Consider the following 19,479-nt stretch of genomic DNA (forward strand, 5'->3'; position numbering starts at 1 on the left):
CTGATGCTGAATTTTCATTTTAGTTTTCTAAATAATTTTTATGCTTTAAAATAAAGTATATTTTAAATACAAAATAAAACCATATACATTTACAAATAAAAACTATATACATTTAAATATAAACTGTTCAGAGAATAAATTCTTTATACATTTGTATTCATGTGTGTATGTCTATATATTCTTTGCACATGGTTGTAATTATGCAATTATCATACAAATGACTTCATTACCTTTATTCAGTAACTCTTCCACATTTGGCAACTTAGTTCTGGAAGGGGCAGGAGCACTCTGCAAATGATGCCCCTTGTGATGGATGACCACATGCTCCCCCTCGGCAAAAGTCCCCAGCCTCATACTGTGCAGCATATCCAAGCATTCAGAGATACACACAGACACACAAACTCACCACACACACCGGAATCAAGTTATTTTTTCAAAAAATCACTCCCTTCTTCAGTCTCCAGAGAATCCTCCAAAGCCATATGTCTAGTTATGCTCTGAGATAAGAGGTGTGGAAAGACTGAAAGGGCCTGCTGAAATGCTGAAGAGTAATCAGTTGAGCGATTCCAGTTATGCCTTTGTTTTGAATAAATCGAAATCTGCAGCATTGTATTGGTGAAACAAACACATCAATATAATTTAAACAATATTCTTTAACACTGAGTATTTATATAGCAGGTGTATTGTCATTTGCCTTATCAGATTAGAAGTAATTTTTTCACTTTTAAATCTACTTAAAAGAATACCAAGAACTAGTATCAAATTAAAGAAGAAAAATTATTAGGGAATATTATATAATAAAACTATACCTGAATCATTAATAAAAATGGGTAAGTTATTAAGTAGTAACTGTGAAATTAAATTCAATATGGGATGTGGGGTTTGCCTTCTTTTCTGTTTTACCTATGGATACTGGTTCATTGTTGTTTTTGTAAAAAGAAAAAAAATGCGTAGTACTTTTAAGAGAAGGAGATACTGTCACTAGGTGGAAAAGTCAAAATTTTAATTCTAAAACTTAAATGTTTATTCACCATACTTAAAAAGCATCTTATGGAATCTCCTGATGAATAACCAGATGCTTCTCCCATGCAAAGAAACTTCTGCTCGTACTGTGTATCACACTGTTCTTTTAAATATTCTATATTCATTAATATGTTTAATAGGCAGTGGGTGAATATTTGCTAAGTAAATAGTATTTGAATATGATACTAAAGTGGAAGTTTCAGATGAATAAAGATCTCTTTAAAAACATACAAAAATGTTAGGGAATAATTTGGTACTTTCAATCATTCATTTATTCATCTTTCATAATCATCATGTTAATTTCAAATACAACATAAATTTCTATATCAAATACTGACAACCAAGAATGCTCACACACATAATGATAAAGAAATGTAAAATAGCAATAATGTAGTAAGACAATACAGAACTAGATTAATATGAGCCCATATAATTGTAAAATCGATATTTGAACTTTCGAGAAATCAAGACAGGAAAAATAATAAATGGTAAGATTTGCTGGATACATTATAGGATTTCTTAGAATATTTTGGACACTGCTTATTGGTAAAAGCTCCAATTTAAGCATCATAAATCTAGGGCCCAAGTATTAATTCCATGATTGCTGAACTGTAAAATTCAACTCACCCTCAATTTCTTCAACTTTGTGTACTTACAAAGTTGCCATGGGGATCAAGTGAACCCATGCACCAAAAGGCTCTGAGTTCAAAGGCAATTCTATTATTTCTCTCATTTCAGCTCTAAAAAATTTCTTACAAATGTTTAGTCACAGTATTTTAAACCAGAAGTTTGCCTGCAAACTGAATTCAATTGTCTTCATTTCATATGGGATTGGAAAAGATTGGAAACGGTATTTAAAGCTTCATTTTGGGTCATTTACATTTACTTAATGCCTCTACTAAATTACACCACTGTCCTTAAATGAACTTGTGCATGAGAGAAAAATAAAACCACATAAATAAAATTCATATCTATTAAATTACTTCCCACATATCAAATATTTTACTCATTTTCATTATATTAAGCCATCAAACAAAATCTGTCAAATAGGTACAACCAATGTACAATCAATTTATTCCCAAATTTAAAATTTGTTTAAATGTGAAACTGGTGACATGTTACTTCCAAAATGTAGTAACATGAAATGCAGAAAATTGGTCAAAAAAGCCAAGAGTCAGCTTATAGATGTTTACTTCACATTTTAGAGAAAAGAGGTTTTTCTTAGCACTATAAAATAACTAAAAGACTTGAACTTTTCCTTTATTCAATTAATTTTTTAAAATAATAGAATTCACTTGATAGCTCCATTTCTCACCTTCTATTTCAACCTTAATAATTTGGCTTCTATTCTCATCACTCCAGCAAGCTGCTGTCTGCATGATTTACAATGACCTTGAAATTGATAAATCAATTTACATCTACTCTGTCTTCATCACTCTTGATTTCTCTATAGCATTGTCAGTACAGCCTGTGTGCCCTGTGACATTTTTCTCCCTAGGCATATGTGATATTACACTTTTACACTCTTTACATTCAAAACTAGGAGGGAAAAAACCTCATATTAATTACCAAGTCTCTTACTTTTTCTTTTCTTTTTTTTTTTTTCATAATGGAATCACAATCTAGGTCAGACAAAGTCAAAGCACTGGAGACATCATCTAATATTCATTTGACATCATGCTATCCATTTTTGATAAGACAGCTTAAGATTTTAAATACACTAAAATCTGTCACTTCTCTACTGAATGCCTTACAATCTCAATTGAAAAAAAATGACTAAAATTTTTTATGTTGCTTTACTAAGCTCTATTTACTTCCTCTTCTCACCATTCCATCTTTGTCACTCAAGCTCTAAGCAAAGAGACCCCCTTCTGTCTTTTGAAAAACCAAGCTTCTGCATTTCCTCCCCAGGAGGCTTGGCCACCAAATGCACACTCTATTCGAAGCTCCCTTTCCTTTTATTGTTCACTGACTGGCTGCTTCTTTACCATCACCTTCCATTTTTTACATCACCTTCCTGGAGAAGCTCTCCCTAACTAGTCCGACTCAGAACATAAGGTCCCCGAGAGTGGGGAGAAGAGAATTTCTCTGTTTTGAAAATCCTTCTATTACTAGGTCTTAGAATAGTGTATGGTGTGTTGCTACCATGAAATATTTTTTTAAACAATGAGTAAATAATATTTATAATTCAGTTCAAATCCCATCCCATTAGAAAGGACATTGAGGAGAATTAATTTCTCTCTTCTGCTAAGAGAAGTACTTTCCCATAAGTACAGAATGAAGGTCTTACATCTGTTGCCCACTGACCTGCTGTTATATAAGACTGCAAACTTCATTAAGGCAGGAGTAAATTCTTGGTACACATGTTTAAGTTCTCGTTATCTAACCCAGTGTCTTGCACAGAAAGGTACTTAATAAATACTGAATGGATGTTTGCATGTTTAAAATTTCATAATACCAATGCAGTCCGACATTTCAATTTCTTACTTTCCAGAATTATTTCATAAGGCATCCATTCAAAATTTCCAAATAGAGAGTAATTACTTAAAATTTTATATGCCTTTAAACCTGAAAGGTAAAGCTGAAAATCAACAAGAGTTGCTATTTTATAATTGTATAGAGAGATTTTATTTCTTGTCCATTTTTATATTATATTTTAGTTTTCAACTACTGCTGTTCTGTTCTTTAATTTGTTTTTAATTTCAATGCTTTGGTTGGTCTGCTGGCTTTAATTAATCTCCTCAGGACACAGAGCTGCTTGCACAAACTTACCCATCTATGTTCTCCTTAAAAACCCGCCACTCACTTTTGAAACTATTTCTACCATTACTAGCTCTGAATATCCTTCTGCTTCTGAAATGAAAGCTGCTAAAACCCTACCAATCCAACAATAATTCAACATTCCTTATCCTAGAGACCCATTTCGTACCTTGGGTTCTATAAAACTGAGTTCTTAAAATGAGTGAAAAGAGTGTGCTTTTATCTCAAAAAAATTAAAATTTTGCACTGCACACAAACCCATTCATTGAGTTTCTTAATGAACACATTGAGAGAATTTATAAATATTTAGATATAATTTCTTATTTTAGTTTTAAATGCATTAATGCATAATGCAGCCTTTAAAAAGTACACAGGAGTTCCCGTCGTGGCGCAGTGGTTAACGAATCCAACTAGGAACCATGAGGTTGCGGGTTCGATCCCTGGCCTTGCTCAGTGGGTTAACGATCCGGTGTTGCCGTGAGCTGTGGTGTAGGTTGCAGATGCGGCTCGGATCCTAGGATCCTACGTTGCTGTGGCTCTGGTGTAGGCCGGTGGCTGCAGCTCCGATTCGACCCCTAGCCTGGGAACCTCCATGTGCCCCGGGAGCGGCCCAAAGAGATAGCAAAAAAAAAAAAAAAAAAAAAAAAAAAAAAAAAAAAAAGACAAAAAAATAAAAATTAAAAAAAAAATAAAAAGTACACGGATTATGCTTAGCAGTGATTCTACCAAATGTTTTATGTAATGATTCAGATCCCAGTGAACAAAATACTTTTTTCTAAAAAAAAAAGTCAATTTTTCTTGTTAATTCGAGAATTTATAAGCAGCTTTGTTTGGTTGCTCTTCTAGGATGTGTCATTCCTTAAATGAGATTTAAAACTTTTATATATTGAAAACTATGGAGCATTCAATATCTAATTTCCCTGTCTCATCACTCTGAAATGTATTACCTGATGTCACATCTCTAACCAGGCACAAGGAAATGTGACGAATCAGGCATAGTTTAATGATTCCATTTACAACACAGATTTTTATATCTGTACCATTTTCTTCTAATTTCATATGGCAAATGTCTTTGATAGTAAATTAGGTATTGTGCAAATAATCAGATATTTTGAAATGTACCCTCTACTTTACTACCCTGAAGTCTTTAACAGGAGTGTGTGTTTTAAAATTATAAAATATAAATGTTAGTAAAAGAGATAGTTCCTTAAGATTGTTCATGAGGGTTTTTGTTGTTGTTGTTTTATTTTGGAAACATCTTTTATTGAAATATATGTTTTTAATATCTTCATATTTAACAACTAGTTAATTTATTTCAAAAGTTCTAATGGGAAAAGAATTTCACTTGATATCCTTGAATAACAAAATGTGTGGTGAAAAATGTGTCTTTACTTTCACAGCAATGATAACTACTGGTAAGACAGGTGTGAAACATAATATGCAATAAATAAAATTTTGATTTTTAAAAATGAACACACCAATACAACAACTATTGCTAAGATAAATACTGAACCAAGTACTAGACTAATTACTTTTCAGTCTTTGTTTTATTTACTACTTAAAATGACCCTAGAATAGAGATGCAGGGAAATTCAGTATTTTACCCAAATTCTGAAAAAAAAAATTGCAAAAGATATATTTTATTTAGATCTAAGGCACAGATAATATGAACTGTTTATTTCTACATAATTTTGCTTCTTTCTTGCTTCAAACCAGTGTCCATACACACACCTATTTTTCATACATTGAATCAACTTGTTATATATACACACACAGAATTGATTTAATGTGGAAAAATATTTCAAATACACTAGAAAACCTACCATTATGCAGAAAGGCTGTATAAATTTTCAAAGATTTAGGTTCATATATCTCTGAAATAAATATTTTTCATCATGCTACCTAATACAGGATATCAGAAAAAATACTGGTTATTTGTGACCAAATTAACTCATAATTCTGTCTCAACCCAGTTTAGAAAGCCATAAAACAGTCAAAAATTAGGTGGTATAGCTGTTTTCCTATCCAAGTCAGTATTTATTTGCTATATATATTTGTTAATTTTAATATGGAGTATGCCAAAATAGTGTTTCATGAGATTTAATCTGGCCCCAAAAAATTTATATTTTATTTATGAGGCACATTTATTTTCTCCATTTGCATCATTTATTCAGTCCCTTTTTTCCAGTTTTGTTTCTTAATGTTTGAGATATTTGTAATAGGAAACAGAACATGCAAGTTCTATCCATTTGTTAGGATACTGGCTGTTTTCTTATAAGATTTTAACCAAGTTTTTTCTAGATCGTTTTCTTCTTTACTACATGCTTTTGAGACATTCTATAAATAGTAAATGTAATACGTGCCAAAATAGCATACACACACACACACACACACACATACCTATAGTTCTTTTTTTGTCTTCATAGTTTAGACCCTGAAAATACAATACTATATGGACAATCTAGTTCTCATTCACAGACATGAAATTTATCTGGAAAAAAATCCCTAAAATAACTAATTTAAGAGTTAAGATTTATTTAAGTATCTAATGCTTGATATTGTATCATCCCTTCTGAAAATTCTCAAATCCCCACACTTTTGACTTAAATGTTGACAATCCAATCATATTAACACTTTAATGTGTGAAGGCAAAAGGTAAAAGGCATTTCGGTAAAGAACTTACTTATGTCAAAGATCTATTTAATGAGTAATATTTTAGTAACATCTGTGCGAGGAATGAAATTTGAAATGGAGAGCAGGAAAGATGTGGTCTTTCCCTCTCAGCACATACAATATAAAGCAGAAAGCAAGCAATTAAAACAAAAAGGACAAAAAACGTGATGCTGTGGTAGCTGAAGTAGTACACTTTTAGATAAACAAAGTAAGAAGCATGGTGAGTACACAAACATTCCTGAAGTACATAAAGAGCATGACTTTTAAGGTGATACTGTAAAAAAAAAAAAAAAAAAAAGACTAAGAGATATTAAAAACAAACAAACAAACCAAAAACCAAGGCTGAAGATGATCAAAAGAGAGGTGACAGCCTGTGGTAAGACTAAGAAATGAGAAATACGAACACAATCAAGCAACCCAAGCATGGGGTACAGAAGCAAGAAGGATGAGCGATGACGTCACAGAAGTACACAGGGACCAGGACGGAACGGCTCTGTGAGTCATTCTAAAATCTTTGCCGAATCATCCACAGGACAAAGGAAGCATTTTAACTGGGATCTTGCATCAGCATATTTTCATTGCACTTCAAAATGTCAGTCTGCTTACATGACGGTAAAGAAATCATAGACAGAGTGAAAGTTAGGCAAAAATAAGACGCAATCTTGTTTTTTAAATGTGGAAAAGATGTCAAAGCTAGAACTGGCTTAATGGAGACCTGAAGAGTATGGGGGGCCGTAGGGAGAAAATCCAACCTACTCCGCAGATTTGCCTCCATATGGCAGGTTGAACTGAGAGCCAAGGAAGAGAGGAGACACTGAGAAGAACCGTGCCGAGGAAGGCACCAGAAACAAAAACAAATGAGGAATGGCAAGTCGTTACTCAATGACACAGACCGCGGGAACAGAATGCAGGAGAGAAGGGAAATACCTATAAGAGTTGTTGCATCATTCAAGACAAAATGACAGACTTATGTGCTGTTATCTGTGCCTCTTGCCTCATATTTTGCCTTAATGTATATGCACAGCTGTTGTTTCTGACCCAAGAGACTTTATGTTCAACCAATTAGCCTATGGTTTTAAGGGATTTTTTTTTTCATAGTTGTCATTCGTCAAGCTTTCAGAGTAATAAGTTTAGTTAGAAACACATGTTTTTACTCCTTGTGGGAAAACGTCTCAGGTAAATTAATACTGTATTGCAAAACATTATAAGATCCGTAATACAACATTTAATATTCAAAATCCTTAAGCCATTGGAAAACCATTACTTTCCTAAGTATTTTTAAATCTTCAATAAGGTTCTACCTGTATTTTAAAGCTAAATGGCAGAGGACAAATTTTATTGCAGCAAACTGCTGCAGGTAATCCTGGCACTTAGACACTATTTAATAAAAATGATGGCCTAGATTATTGAGATTTTGATTTAGTCATTAAATATTTCCCACATCTTTCAAGAAATATTAGAAAATCAAAATCAAAGGAAGAACTTACAAGTAAAAATAAAAGTTTGGGGTCTAGAAAAGTGTGCTATCACAAGGAAGCAAAATTTTTCACATGGTTCTCCTGTTTCCCAGAATACCCATAAACTACTCACCAACCATATTCTGTCTACATGTAAAATTTTGGTCATATAATATTTATACTTACACTAAAAATTGTAGGAAGTATTATAGAAGGCTTATGAATTCAAGCTAACATATAATATAATTATGTTTTATTCTATTAATATATACTAACATATATTTGTATCCAAATTCCATCATTCAATAAAATTTTGAATTTTTACAAGTTACTTAAAAATTTGTTTCATTTCATTCAACTTTAAAGAGAGGTTCATAAAATCAACCTTAAATAAGACTAAAAATTAAATGTGATAATTTAATGAAGTAGGATATATAAAAGCCCTAGTTTTTGCTTCTTACAAATTGTCACGATGGAACAATATTAACTACTTTATTACTATTATGGTTTTTTGCTGACAACACCTAATTTCTGTCTTTAAAAAGTATATCTGAGAAACTGAGTATTTTTAAATAGAAATTGGTGGTAATAATATCTTCAAAAAGAAGTTCCTATTGCGGTTCAGTGGTTAATGAACCCGACTAGGACCTATCAGGATGTGGGTTCAATCCCTGGCCTTGCTCACTGGGTTAAGGATCCAGCATTGCCATGACCTGTGGTGTATGTCACAGATGTGGCTCGTATCTGTCATGGCTGTGGCGTAGGCTGGCAGCTACAGCTCCAATTCGACCCCTAGCCTGGGAACCTCCATATGCCATGGGTGTGGCCCTAAAAAGACAAAAGACAAAAAAAAAATCTTCAAAAATAGGCAGGATCAAGTTGAAAGAGTAAGATGCAGCACTCCCCTTCTCACACAAACACACAAACACAGAAATCTACATGTAGAAAGACTTGCACAGAACCTCTACTAAATGCTGGCAGAAAATTTCAGACTTCCAAAAAGGGCAAGAACCCCTCCATGTAACTGGGTAGAACAAAAGGAGACAAAAGAGAGAGAAGGGAAGAAAAGGAATCGATATGTGAGCAGCATTCCTGGAAGGGAAGAAGAAAGGCGTCCACACCCTGGGAGGCCACCTAACTGATGGGGAGATCAGTTGGGAAGGAAGCAGTCCCTCAAAGCATTGAGGGAACGTGCACCAGCGGCCTGAGGAGGGCAAAGCAGAGAGCGAGCTGCACAGATGGTCAGTGCCACGGCCTGGGCTGCCACAGCATGAGACACACAGGCAGGGGTTGGACCCTGAGAGTCAGTCAGGCTTCCGAGGTCAGTTCCAGGGAGAGGACGAGGGTTGGCTGTGGGAGGACAGTCTGAGAGGCCTGGGGAGCAATGCACCACAGTGAAAGGGGTGCGAGGGGGAGGCCTGGGCCTGCAGGAAAAGCAAGGTGCCATTACTGGGGAGGGTGGCAGGAGAGGGACAGGATCACCGTAGGCACTTCGTCCTCCACCCACACTCTTGGGCTCTTTGGCAGCAAGATGCCTCAGACACAGGCAATAGGAGCAGGTGCAAACCACTGCAGCCATTTCAGGCTCCTAATGTGGGGGCAGCCTGCCACCCCTAAGGGTCCCATGACAGGCACTGCCTGTGGCCACAGTAACCTCAGGGTTTACTAAAGAGGACCTTGCAACCAAGTACCAGCCATTGCCTCACCTCCCTGGGACCACACACCACAACCACTGCAACTGTCAAAGTCTCTGGGCACTGCTCCCACCTCTGTGAGTGTCACTGCCACTGCCCAGGGCCCTACAACTAGGAACAGCCTGGTGTCCCCAGCTCCCCATGGGTCCCTGCCACTGCCAAGGGCCTGGCAACCCAGGACTGCCTACATGTGCTGCTCATTGCCCCCACCTCCCTGGCAGCACCTGCAGGCCATATCCCTATCCCTGCACACTCCCTATCAAGGGCATAAGGGCCTGTACACACAGAGGAAAAAGACAACAAGCATTCAAAACAAAGGTAGCACTCATGCTCCCAAAAAAAGAAAAAAACAGTAAGCCTAGACAAGCTACCCCGGGATGCCACCACATATAAAGAGCCCTCCAAGACTACAGTATATAATTGTTTTCCCTAAATCCACAGAATAAGAAAACTATAAGCCAAATAAAGAAGTACAGAAACCATTCCCAGTTCAAAGAACAGGAGAATTCTCCTGAAGGAGAAAACAATGAAACAGACCTCTGTAACTTAACAGACACCAAGTTCAAAAAGGAAGTAATGAAAATTCTGATGGAATTAAGAACATATATCAACAGAAACACAGATTACTTTAAAAAGGAACCAGAAACTATAAGGAGCCAAGAAAAATTAGAAAATTCATTTGCATAGACAAAAGCTGAGTTAAAGGCATAGAAGAGCAGACTGATTAATGCAGAAGGATGAATAAGTGACTTGGAAGATAGACTAATGCAAATCACCCAATCAGGACAGCAGACAGAAAGCCAAATAAAAAAAAAATATATATATATATGAGAGCAATATAAGAGATCTATGGGGTAATATAAAGTATGCCAATCTATGCATACTACAGATTCCAGAAGGAGTAGAAAGAAAAAGGGGGGGAATGAAAATATATATGAAGAAATTATGGCTGAAAACTTCCACATCTACATAGGGACATAGACTTCCAGATACAGGAAGCACAGAGGGTCCCAAACAAAAGTAATCCAAACAGAACTACGCCAAGACATATTATAATAAAAATGGCAAAAGTTGGAGTTCCAGTTGTGGCCCAGTGGAAATAAATCCCACTAGTATCCATCAGGATCAAGGTTAGGTTCAAGCCCTGGCCTTGCTCAGTGGGTGGAGGAGCCATTGCTGCCATGAGCTGTGGTGCAGGTTGCAGATGTGGCTTAGATCCCACATTGCTGTAGCCGAGCTTGTGGCCAGCAGCTGTAGCTCTGATTTGACCTGTAGCCTTGGAACCTCCAATGCCATAGCTGCAGAGTGAAAAAAAAAGAAAAAAAAGGCAAAATTTAAAGTTAAGAAAAGGATTCTTAAAAAAAAATTAATTATAAGAGAATCTCCATAAGGCTATCGGCTTTAAGAAAAAAATATCTATTTGTGGAAGTGATGATAAACATGAAAATTTCTTTTAAAATGGACATCAATTCATAAAATGTGGGGAAGGAGAGTAAGAAAATCTAGACTTTTTTAGAATGTGTTTGAGCCTATATGACTATCAGTCTAAAGCACACAGATGTAGGAAAGGGTTAACATACTTGTAAAACAGGGCACAGGCAAATCAAAAGCAAACACTACACACAAAAAAACAAAAAGAAGAGGACACAAGCACAAAGTAGAAGGAAATCATCCAACAAAAAAAGAAAGGAACAAAAGAGAAACAATCAACTGGGAAGCACAGTTTAAAATGGCAATAAAAACATATTTATCAACAATAAATCAATGGACTTACATATCAATGGATTTTTATGCTCCAATCAAAAGACACAGAGTAGAAGACTAGATAAAAATACAACAGCCTATAATGTACTGCCTACAAGAGGCCCACCTTATGGTAAAGGACACAAAAATTTAAAGTGAGGGGATGAAAAAAGGTATTTCATGCAAACAGAAATGACGAGAAAGTGGGAGTCATAATACTCATATTAGATACAACAGACTTTAAATCAAATGCCATTAAGAAAGACAAAAAGGACACCAATGATAAAAGGATCAATTCAAGAAGAGGATATCACACTCTTCAATATATATGACCATAATAAAGGAAACCCAAATTACATAAAATAATACTAACATACACAAAAGGACAAACTGATGGGAATACCCTAATAGTAGGAGACTCTAACACCCCACTCACATCAATGGAAAGAGCCTCTAGACAGAAATCAGTAAGGCAGCAGAGATCCTAAATGATACAGTAGAACAGTTAAACTTAAGATTTTCACAGCATTACATCCAAAAAAAGATTAAACATTCTTTTCAAGTGCACACTGAATATTCTCTAGGATCAAACACATACTAAGGCACGAAGGTAATGTCAACACATTTAAATGTATACAAATTATTTCAAGCATCTTCTCTAAACACAATAGTATGAAAATAAAAATCAACCACAGCAAATGAAAAGAGAAAAAACTGACTACGTGGCGACTAATCAACAACACCTTACTAAAAACCAACAGGTCAATTAGGAATCAAAAAGGAAATTTAAAAATACCTTGAGATAAATGACAATGAAAATATAAACATACAAAATTTATGGGATGCAGCAAAAACAGTTCTTAGAGGGAAGTTCATAACAACACAGGCCTTCCTCAAAAAAAAGAGGCAAAATCTCAAATCAATAACCTAACCTACTACCTAAAAGAATTAGAAAAAGAACAACAACAAAAAAACCCTAAAGTAAGCAGATGGAAGGAAATCATAAAGACCAGAGAGGAGATCAATAAAATAGAGGTTAAAAAAAAAAAAGAGGAGTTCCCGTCATGGCGGAGTGGTTAACAAATCCGACTAGGAACCATAAGGTTGCGGGTTGGGTCCCTGCCCTTGCTCAGTGGGTGAACGATCCGGCGTTGCCGTGAGCTGTGGTGTAGGTTGCAGAGGCGGTTCGGATCCCATGTTGCTGTGGCTCTGGTGTAGGCCAGTGGCTACAGCTCCGATTGAACCCCTAGCCTGGGAACCTCCATATGCCATGGGAGCGGCCCAAAGAAATAGCAAAAAGACAAAATAAATAAATAAATAAATAAATAAATAAAAAGAGAGAGAGGAAAAAATCAATAAAAACAAAAGCTTGTTCTTCGAAAGTGTAAACAAAATGGACAAACCTATGGTCAAGCTCACCAAGAAAAGAGAGAACCCAAATAAAGTAAGAAATGAAAAAGTTAAAATCTCAACTAATAATGTAGAAAGACAAACAATAAGAGAATACCATGAACAATTATATGCCAACAAATTTGACATCCTAGAAGAAATGGACAATTTTCTGGAATCATACAGCCCACCAAAACTAAATGAAGAACAGACAGATCACTAGCAAAGAAACTGACTATGTAACAATAATAATAATAAAAAAAAAACTCCCTACAAACAAAAGTCCAGGACCAGATGGCTTCACAGGTGAATTCTGCCAAACATACAAAACAGAACTTATACCAATCCTTCTTAAACTCTTCCAAAAGGCGGAAGAATGAACACTCCCAAAGATATTCTATGAAGCTACAATCACCCTAATACCAAAACCAGAGAAAACATGCTACCCAAAAAGGAAATTATAGGCCAAAGTCTTTGATGAATACAGATGCAAAAATTCTCATCAAAATTTTAGCCAACCATATCCAACACCACATAAAAAAGATCATACACCATGGCCAAGTTAACAAGGATGGTTCAACATATGCAAATCAATCAACATCATACACCACATTAACAAAAGAAAAGTCAAACAGCACACGATCACCTCAATAGACGTGGAAAATCACTGGACAAAATTCAACATCCATTCATGATAAAATATCTTACCAAAGTGGGTAGAGAGGGAATGTATAGTAAAATAATAAAAGCCATTTATGACAAACTCACAGTCAATATCAGACTCAAGGAAAAAGTCAAAAGCCTTCCTGCTAAAATCTGAAACAAGACAAGGTTGCACACTTCCACCACTTGTATTTAACATGGTACTGGAACCTCTGGCCATGGCAATAAGACAAGAGAAAGAAATAAAAGATACCCAGATTAGAAGGGAAGAGGTAAAATTTTCACTATATGCAGCTGACATGATACTATACACAGAAAACCCCAAGAACTTCATAAAAAAACTACTTGATCTGATAAACAAATTTAGCATAGTAGCAGGATATAAGATTAACATTCAGAAATTGGTTTCATTTCTATTACTAGAAAAATAAAATAGAATGGGAATATAAAAAAAAACCTTTAAAATTACACCAAAAAATAACAAATAAATAAAATACCTAGGAATAAACCTGACAAGGACGTGAAAGACTTAAATGCTGAGAACTATAAAACATAAAAAAAAGGAAATTAAAAAGGATTCAAAGAAATGGAAAGATATCCCATGCCTTTAGATTTAGAAAGAATTAATATTAAAATGGCCATACTACCCATAGCAATAGATCTACAGATTTGCTGTGATCTATAATATATTATTCATACCATTTTCCAAAAAACTAGACCAAATAATTCAAAACTTTACATGCAACCATAAAAGACTGAGAATTGCCAAAGCATAACTGTCCTTGACCTCAAGAAATATTACAAAGTTACAGTAATCAAAACAGTGTGGTTTTAGCACAAAACTAGAAATACGGATCAATGGAATGAAAAAGAAAGCCCAAAAATATATCCAGATACCTATGGTCAATTAATCGCTAACAAATGAGGCAAGAATATAAAATAGGAAAAGGACAGTCTCTTTAAAAACTGATGCTGGGAAAACTGGACAGTTGCATGTAAATTAATGAAACTAGAACATTCCCTCACACCATGCAAAAAAAGAAATTCAAATGGCTTAAAGACTTAAACATAAGACATGACATCATAAAACTCCTAAAAGAGAACATAGATGGGGGACGGAGAAAGATGGCAGAGGAGTAAGAGGTCGCGTTCACCTTCTCCAACAAACACATCAAAAAAACACATCTACATGTAAAACGACTCACACAGAACATTCACTGAATGCTGGCAGAAGAACTTAAACCTCCAAAAAGGGCAAAAACTCTTGCCATAACTGGGTAGAGCAAAAGAAAAAAAGAGAGAGAGAGAAAACGTATCAGGACTGGACTAGCATTCCTGAGAGGGAGCTGGGAAGGAGAAAAGGAACTCACATCCTGGGAAGCCACCTAACTGACGGAAAGATCAGCCAAGTCAGCAGGACTCAAAGTCTCCGAGAAAAGCACAGCAGCTGGGCTGAGAACAGCAAAGCAGAGTGAGAGCCACACAGGTATTGAGAACCACCAGCCTGAACACCACAAACTGAGAAGCTCTGGCAGGGGCTGGGCACTGAGACTCAGGCTCCGGAGGTCAGTCCTGGGGAGAGGACTGGGGCTGGCTGTGTGAGGACAGCCTGAGGGCTCAGGAGCAGAGCGTCACTGGTGGGGGAGTGGTACGCCATGGGCTGAGGAGGGGAACATCACAGTAGAGGGAACCCGGGAGAAGGTCCAGACCAGCAGGAGAGGCAAGGCGCCACTGTTGGGAGGGTGAGAGGAGGAGGGGCCGACCCCAAAGGAAACTCCCTGCTCCAGAGCATGTCCCTCCAGGCTCTCAGAGGGCAGGGCAGCTCTGGCTCAGGTTATGGGGCGAGAAGCCTCTTGCTCGTTTAGGGGAGATTAGGCGCTCCTTATGCAGGCTACAGGTGGCCAGGGACCTCTTGTACAGGCTAAGGGCATCAGGAGGCTACGTGCAATGTGGTGCTTCTTGCACGACCTACAGATGGTAGGGACAGACTGCAGAGGTTGTCTCAGAGGCCAGAGGTAGGAGTGGCTTGCCACCACTGGGGGCATATGAGTGGGCTCCACTGGTGACCCCAGTCACCTCAGGGGTTGGCAAAAAAGAAAAAAACAGGGCACTGCAACCAAGCACCATATGCTGTTGCTCTCACTCCCCTGGGAACACACCCATCCCGCATCTGCAAAGGCCAAACACTCTGGCACCCAGACACTTGGTCACTGTCCCTTCCCAAGACCCTGTAACTAGGAGCAGCTTGTGCAGCAACTCCTGCGTGGGCTAAGTGGGACAGGGTGCTTCTTGTCAGGTCTGCAGGCGGTGGGGGCAAACCGCCACAGTTATCCCTGATTCCAGAGGTGGGCGTGGGCTACCTCCACTGGGGATACCTGAACGAAAATCACATGCAGACCTAACCACCTCAGAGGGAAACACAGAGAAGGACATTACGATGGAACACCACCTGCAGCTGCTCTCAATCCCCTGGGAACTCACACATCCTGCTGCTGCTTCTGCCATATGCTCTCATCACTTTGAAGAACTGCCTAAAGCTTATTACCACTTCCCAGGGCCCTGCAACTAGGAGCAACCTGTGCCACCTTCCTGCAGCTCCTTGCTGCTATTGAGAGCCCAATGACTAGGCACTGACTGCTGGCCCTACCCATTGCATCCTTCTTTCTGAAAACACACTGAGAATCCTGGCAATAACAGTCTGCTCACACCAAAGAAAGAGACAGCAAATATTCAAACTCCCGCACCAAAATAAATAGTTACCCTCCAAAAAAATACGAAGGGGTATTCTTGCATAGAAGTAGCCTTACAAGACTATAGTTTGGCTTCCCCAAACTCACAGAAAAAGAAAAACAAAAGCAAGATGAAGCAGCTCAGAAACCATTCCCAGTTAAAGGAACAGGAGAATTCTCCTAAAGCAGTCAACAATGAAACAGACCCCTGCTGTCTGACAGACATTGAGTTCAAGAGAGAGATAGTGAAAATGCTGAAGGAATTAAGAGAGGATATGAACACTAATGCAGATTCCTTCAGAAAGGAACTAGAAAATATAAGGAGTTACATAGACAAATTAGAAAATTCATTTGCAGAGATAAAAACTGAGCTAGAAGCAATAATGAGCAGAACAAATAATGCAGAGGATCAAATGAGCAATGTGGAAGACAGAATAATGGAAATCACCCAATCAGGACAGAAGACAGAAAACTAAATGAAAAAATATGAAAACAATATAAGTCTTATGGGATAATATAAAGTGGGCCAATCTATGCATAATAGGAATTCTGGAAGGAGAAGAAAAAGAAAAGGGGATTTAAAACATATCTGAAGAAATTTAAGCTGAAAACTTTCCAAATCTGAAGGATACTGATATCCAGATTCAGAAAGCACAGAGGGCTCCAAACAACTTGAACCCAAACGGGCTCACACCAAGACATATTCTAATAAAAACGGCAAAAATTAAAGATAGAGAGGATTCTAAAGGCAGCAAGAGAAAAATACTCTATCCAGCAAGAATACCATTTAAAATAGAAGGGGAAATAAAGAATTGCCCCAACAAAAAATTCTAAAAGAGTACAACAATACTAAACCCATTCTAAAAGAAATAATGAAAGTGCTTCTATAAATTAAACAAAACAAAAAAACAAACAAAAAAACAAAAGAAGAACTAGGATGGAAGAAACCACAATTGGAAAGCAGTCACTTAAATAAGCCAGCATACAGATCTAAACATGAAGACGATGAAAAGAAAAAAAAAAAAAAAAAAAAGATATTAAAATCATATAATGTGGGGATGGAAAATAAGAAAATAAAGATTCTTTTTTTATTTTAATGATGTGTTTGAGCCTATATGACTATAAGGCTAAAGCAAACAGATACAGGAAGGTGTAAATTTACTTAAAAAAATGAAACCATAAATCAAAACCAAACATTACATTCACAAAAACTGAAAAGTACTCAAGCATAAAATAAATGGAAACCATCCAACCAACAAATAAAAAGAAAAGAGAAACGTAGAATCAACTGGAAAACAAGGTTTAAAATGGCAATAAATACACATCTATCAATAATTACCTTGAATGTCAATGGACTGAATGCTCCAATCAAAAGGCACAGAGTGGCAGACTGGATAAAAAAGCAAAAAGCTTCAATCTGTTGTCTATAAGAAACTCACCTAAGGGCAAAGAACACACATAGATTGAAAGAAGGGGAGGGGCAGAGATATTTCATGCAAATGGAAAAGACAGGAAAGCAGGAGTTGCAATACTCATACCAGACAAAATAAACTTTAAAACGAAGGCCATAAAGAAAGACAAAGATGGACATTATTTAATAGTTAAAGGATCCATTCAAGAAGAGGATATTACAATCGTCAATATATTTGCCCCTAACAGAAGAGCACCCATATACCTGGAGAAAATACTAACACACATAAAAGGAGAAATTGATGGGAATACATCATAGTAGGAGACTTTAACACCCCACGCACATCAATGGACAGATCTTCTAGAGAGAAAATCAATAAGGCAACAGAGATCCCAAAGACACAAGAGAAAAGTTAGACTTAATTGACATTTTCAGGACATTACATCCAAAAAAATCAGAATATGCATTCTTCTCAAGTGCACATGGAATATTCTCAAGAATTAATCACATCCTGGGGCACAAAGCTAACCTTAACAAATTTAAGAGTATAGAAGTTATTTCAAGTATCATCTCTAACCACAAAGGCATGAAACTAGAAATCATCAACAGGAAAAGAAAGGAGAAAAAATTGACTACATGGAGACTAAACAACATTCTACTAAAAGACCAATGAGTCAGTGAGGAAATCAAGAAGGAAATTAAAAAATACCTTGAGATAAATGATAATTAAGACACAACCACTCAGAATCTATGGGATGCCACAAAAGCGTTGCTCGGAGGGAAGTTCATAGCAATACAGGGCTTCCTCAAAAAAGAAGAAAAATCTCAAATTGACAACTTAACCCAACACCTAAATGAATTAGAAAAAGAACAACAAACAAAACCTGAAGTCAGCACAAGGAAGGAAATCATAAAGATTAAAGAGGAAATCCATAAAATAGAGATTCAAAAAACAATAGAAAAAAATCAATAAAACCAAGAGCTGGTACTTTGAAAAGGTAAACAAAATTGACAAACCCCTGGCCAGACTCACCAAGAAGAGGGGAAAAAAAGTAAGCAAAATAAGAAATGAAAAAGGAGAAGTCACAACGGATACTAAGGAAATACAAAAAACCATGAGAGAATACCATGAGCAACTCTATGCTAATGAATTTGACAACCTTGAAGAAATGGACAACTTTCTAGAGACTTAGACCCTGCCAAAATAGAATCAAGAAGAAATAGATCAACTGAACAGACTGATCACTAGAAATGAAATTGAATATGTCATAAAAATACTCCCTACAAACGAAATTCCAGGACCAGATGGTTTCACAGGCAAATTCTACAAAACATACAAAGAGGAACTGGTGCCCATCCTCCTTAAACTTTTTCAAAAGGTTGAACAAGGAACACTCCCAAAGACATTCTATGATGCCACCATCACCTTAATTCCAAAATGAGACAAAGATACCACCAAAAAAGAAAACTTTAACAACAAAATTTTAGCCAACCAAACCCAACAACACACAAAACACATTGTACACCACAACCAGGTGGGATTCATCCCAGGTGCACAAGGATGGTTTAACATATGCAAATCAATCAACATCATACACGACATTAACAAAAGTCAAAATCCACATGATCATCTCAAAAGATGCAGAGAAAGCATTTGACAAAGTCCAACATCCATTCATGATCAAAACTCTTGCCAAAGTGGGTATAGAGGGAACATACCTTAACATAATCAAAGCCATTTATGACAAAACCACAGCAGACATAATACTCAATGGAGAAAAGCTGAAAGCCTTGCCACTAAAATCTGGAACAAGACAAGTTCTGGAACAAAATCTCACCACTGTTATTCAACATAGTACTGGAAGTCCTAGCCTCAGCAATAAGACAAACCAAAGAAATAAAAGTCATCCAAACAGGAAGAGAAGAGGTAAAATTGA

The sequence above is a fragment of the Sus scrofa genome, chromosome 5, assembly GCF_000003025.6.
Source record: "Sus scrofa isolate TJ Tabasco breed Duroc chromosome 5, Sscrofa11.1, whole genome shotgun sequence".
Taxonomy (NCBI): Eukaryota; Metazoa; Chordata; class Mammalia; order Artiodactyla; family Suidae; genus Sus; species Sus scrofa.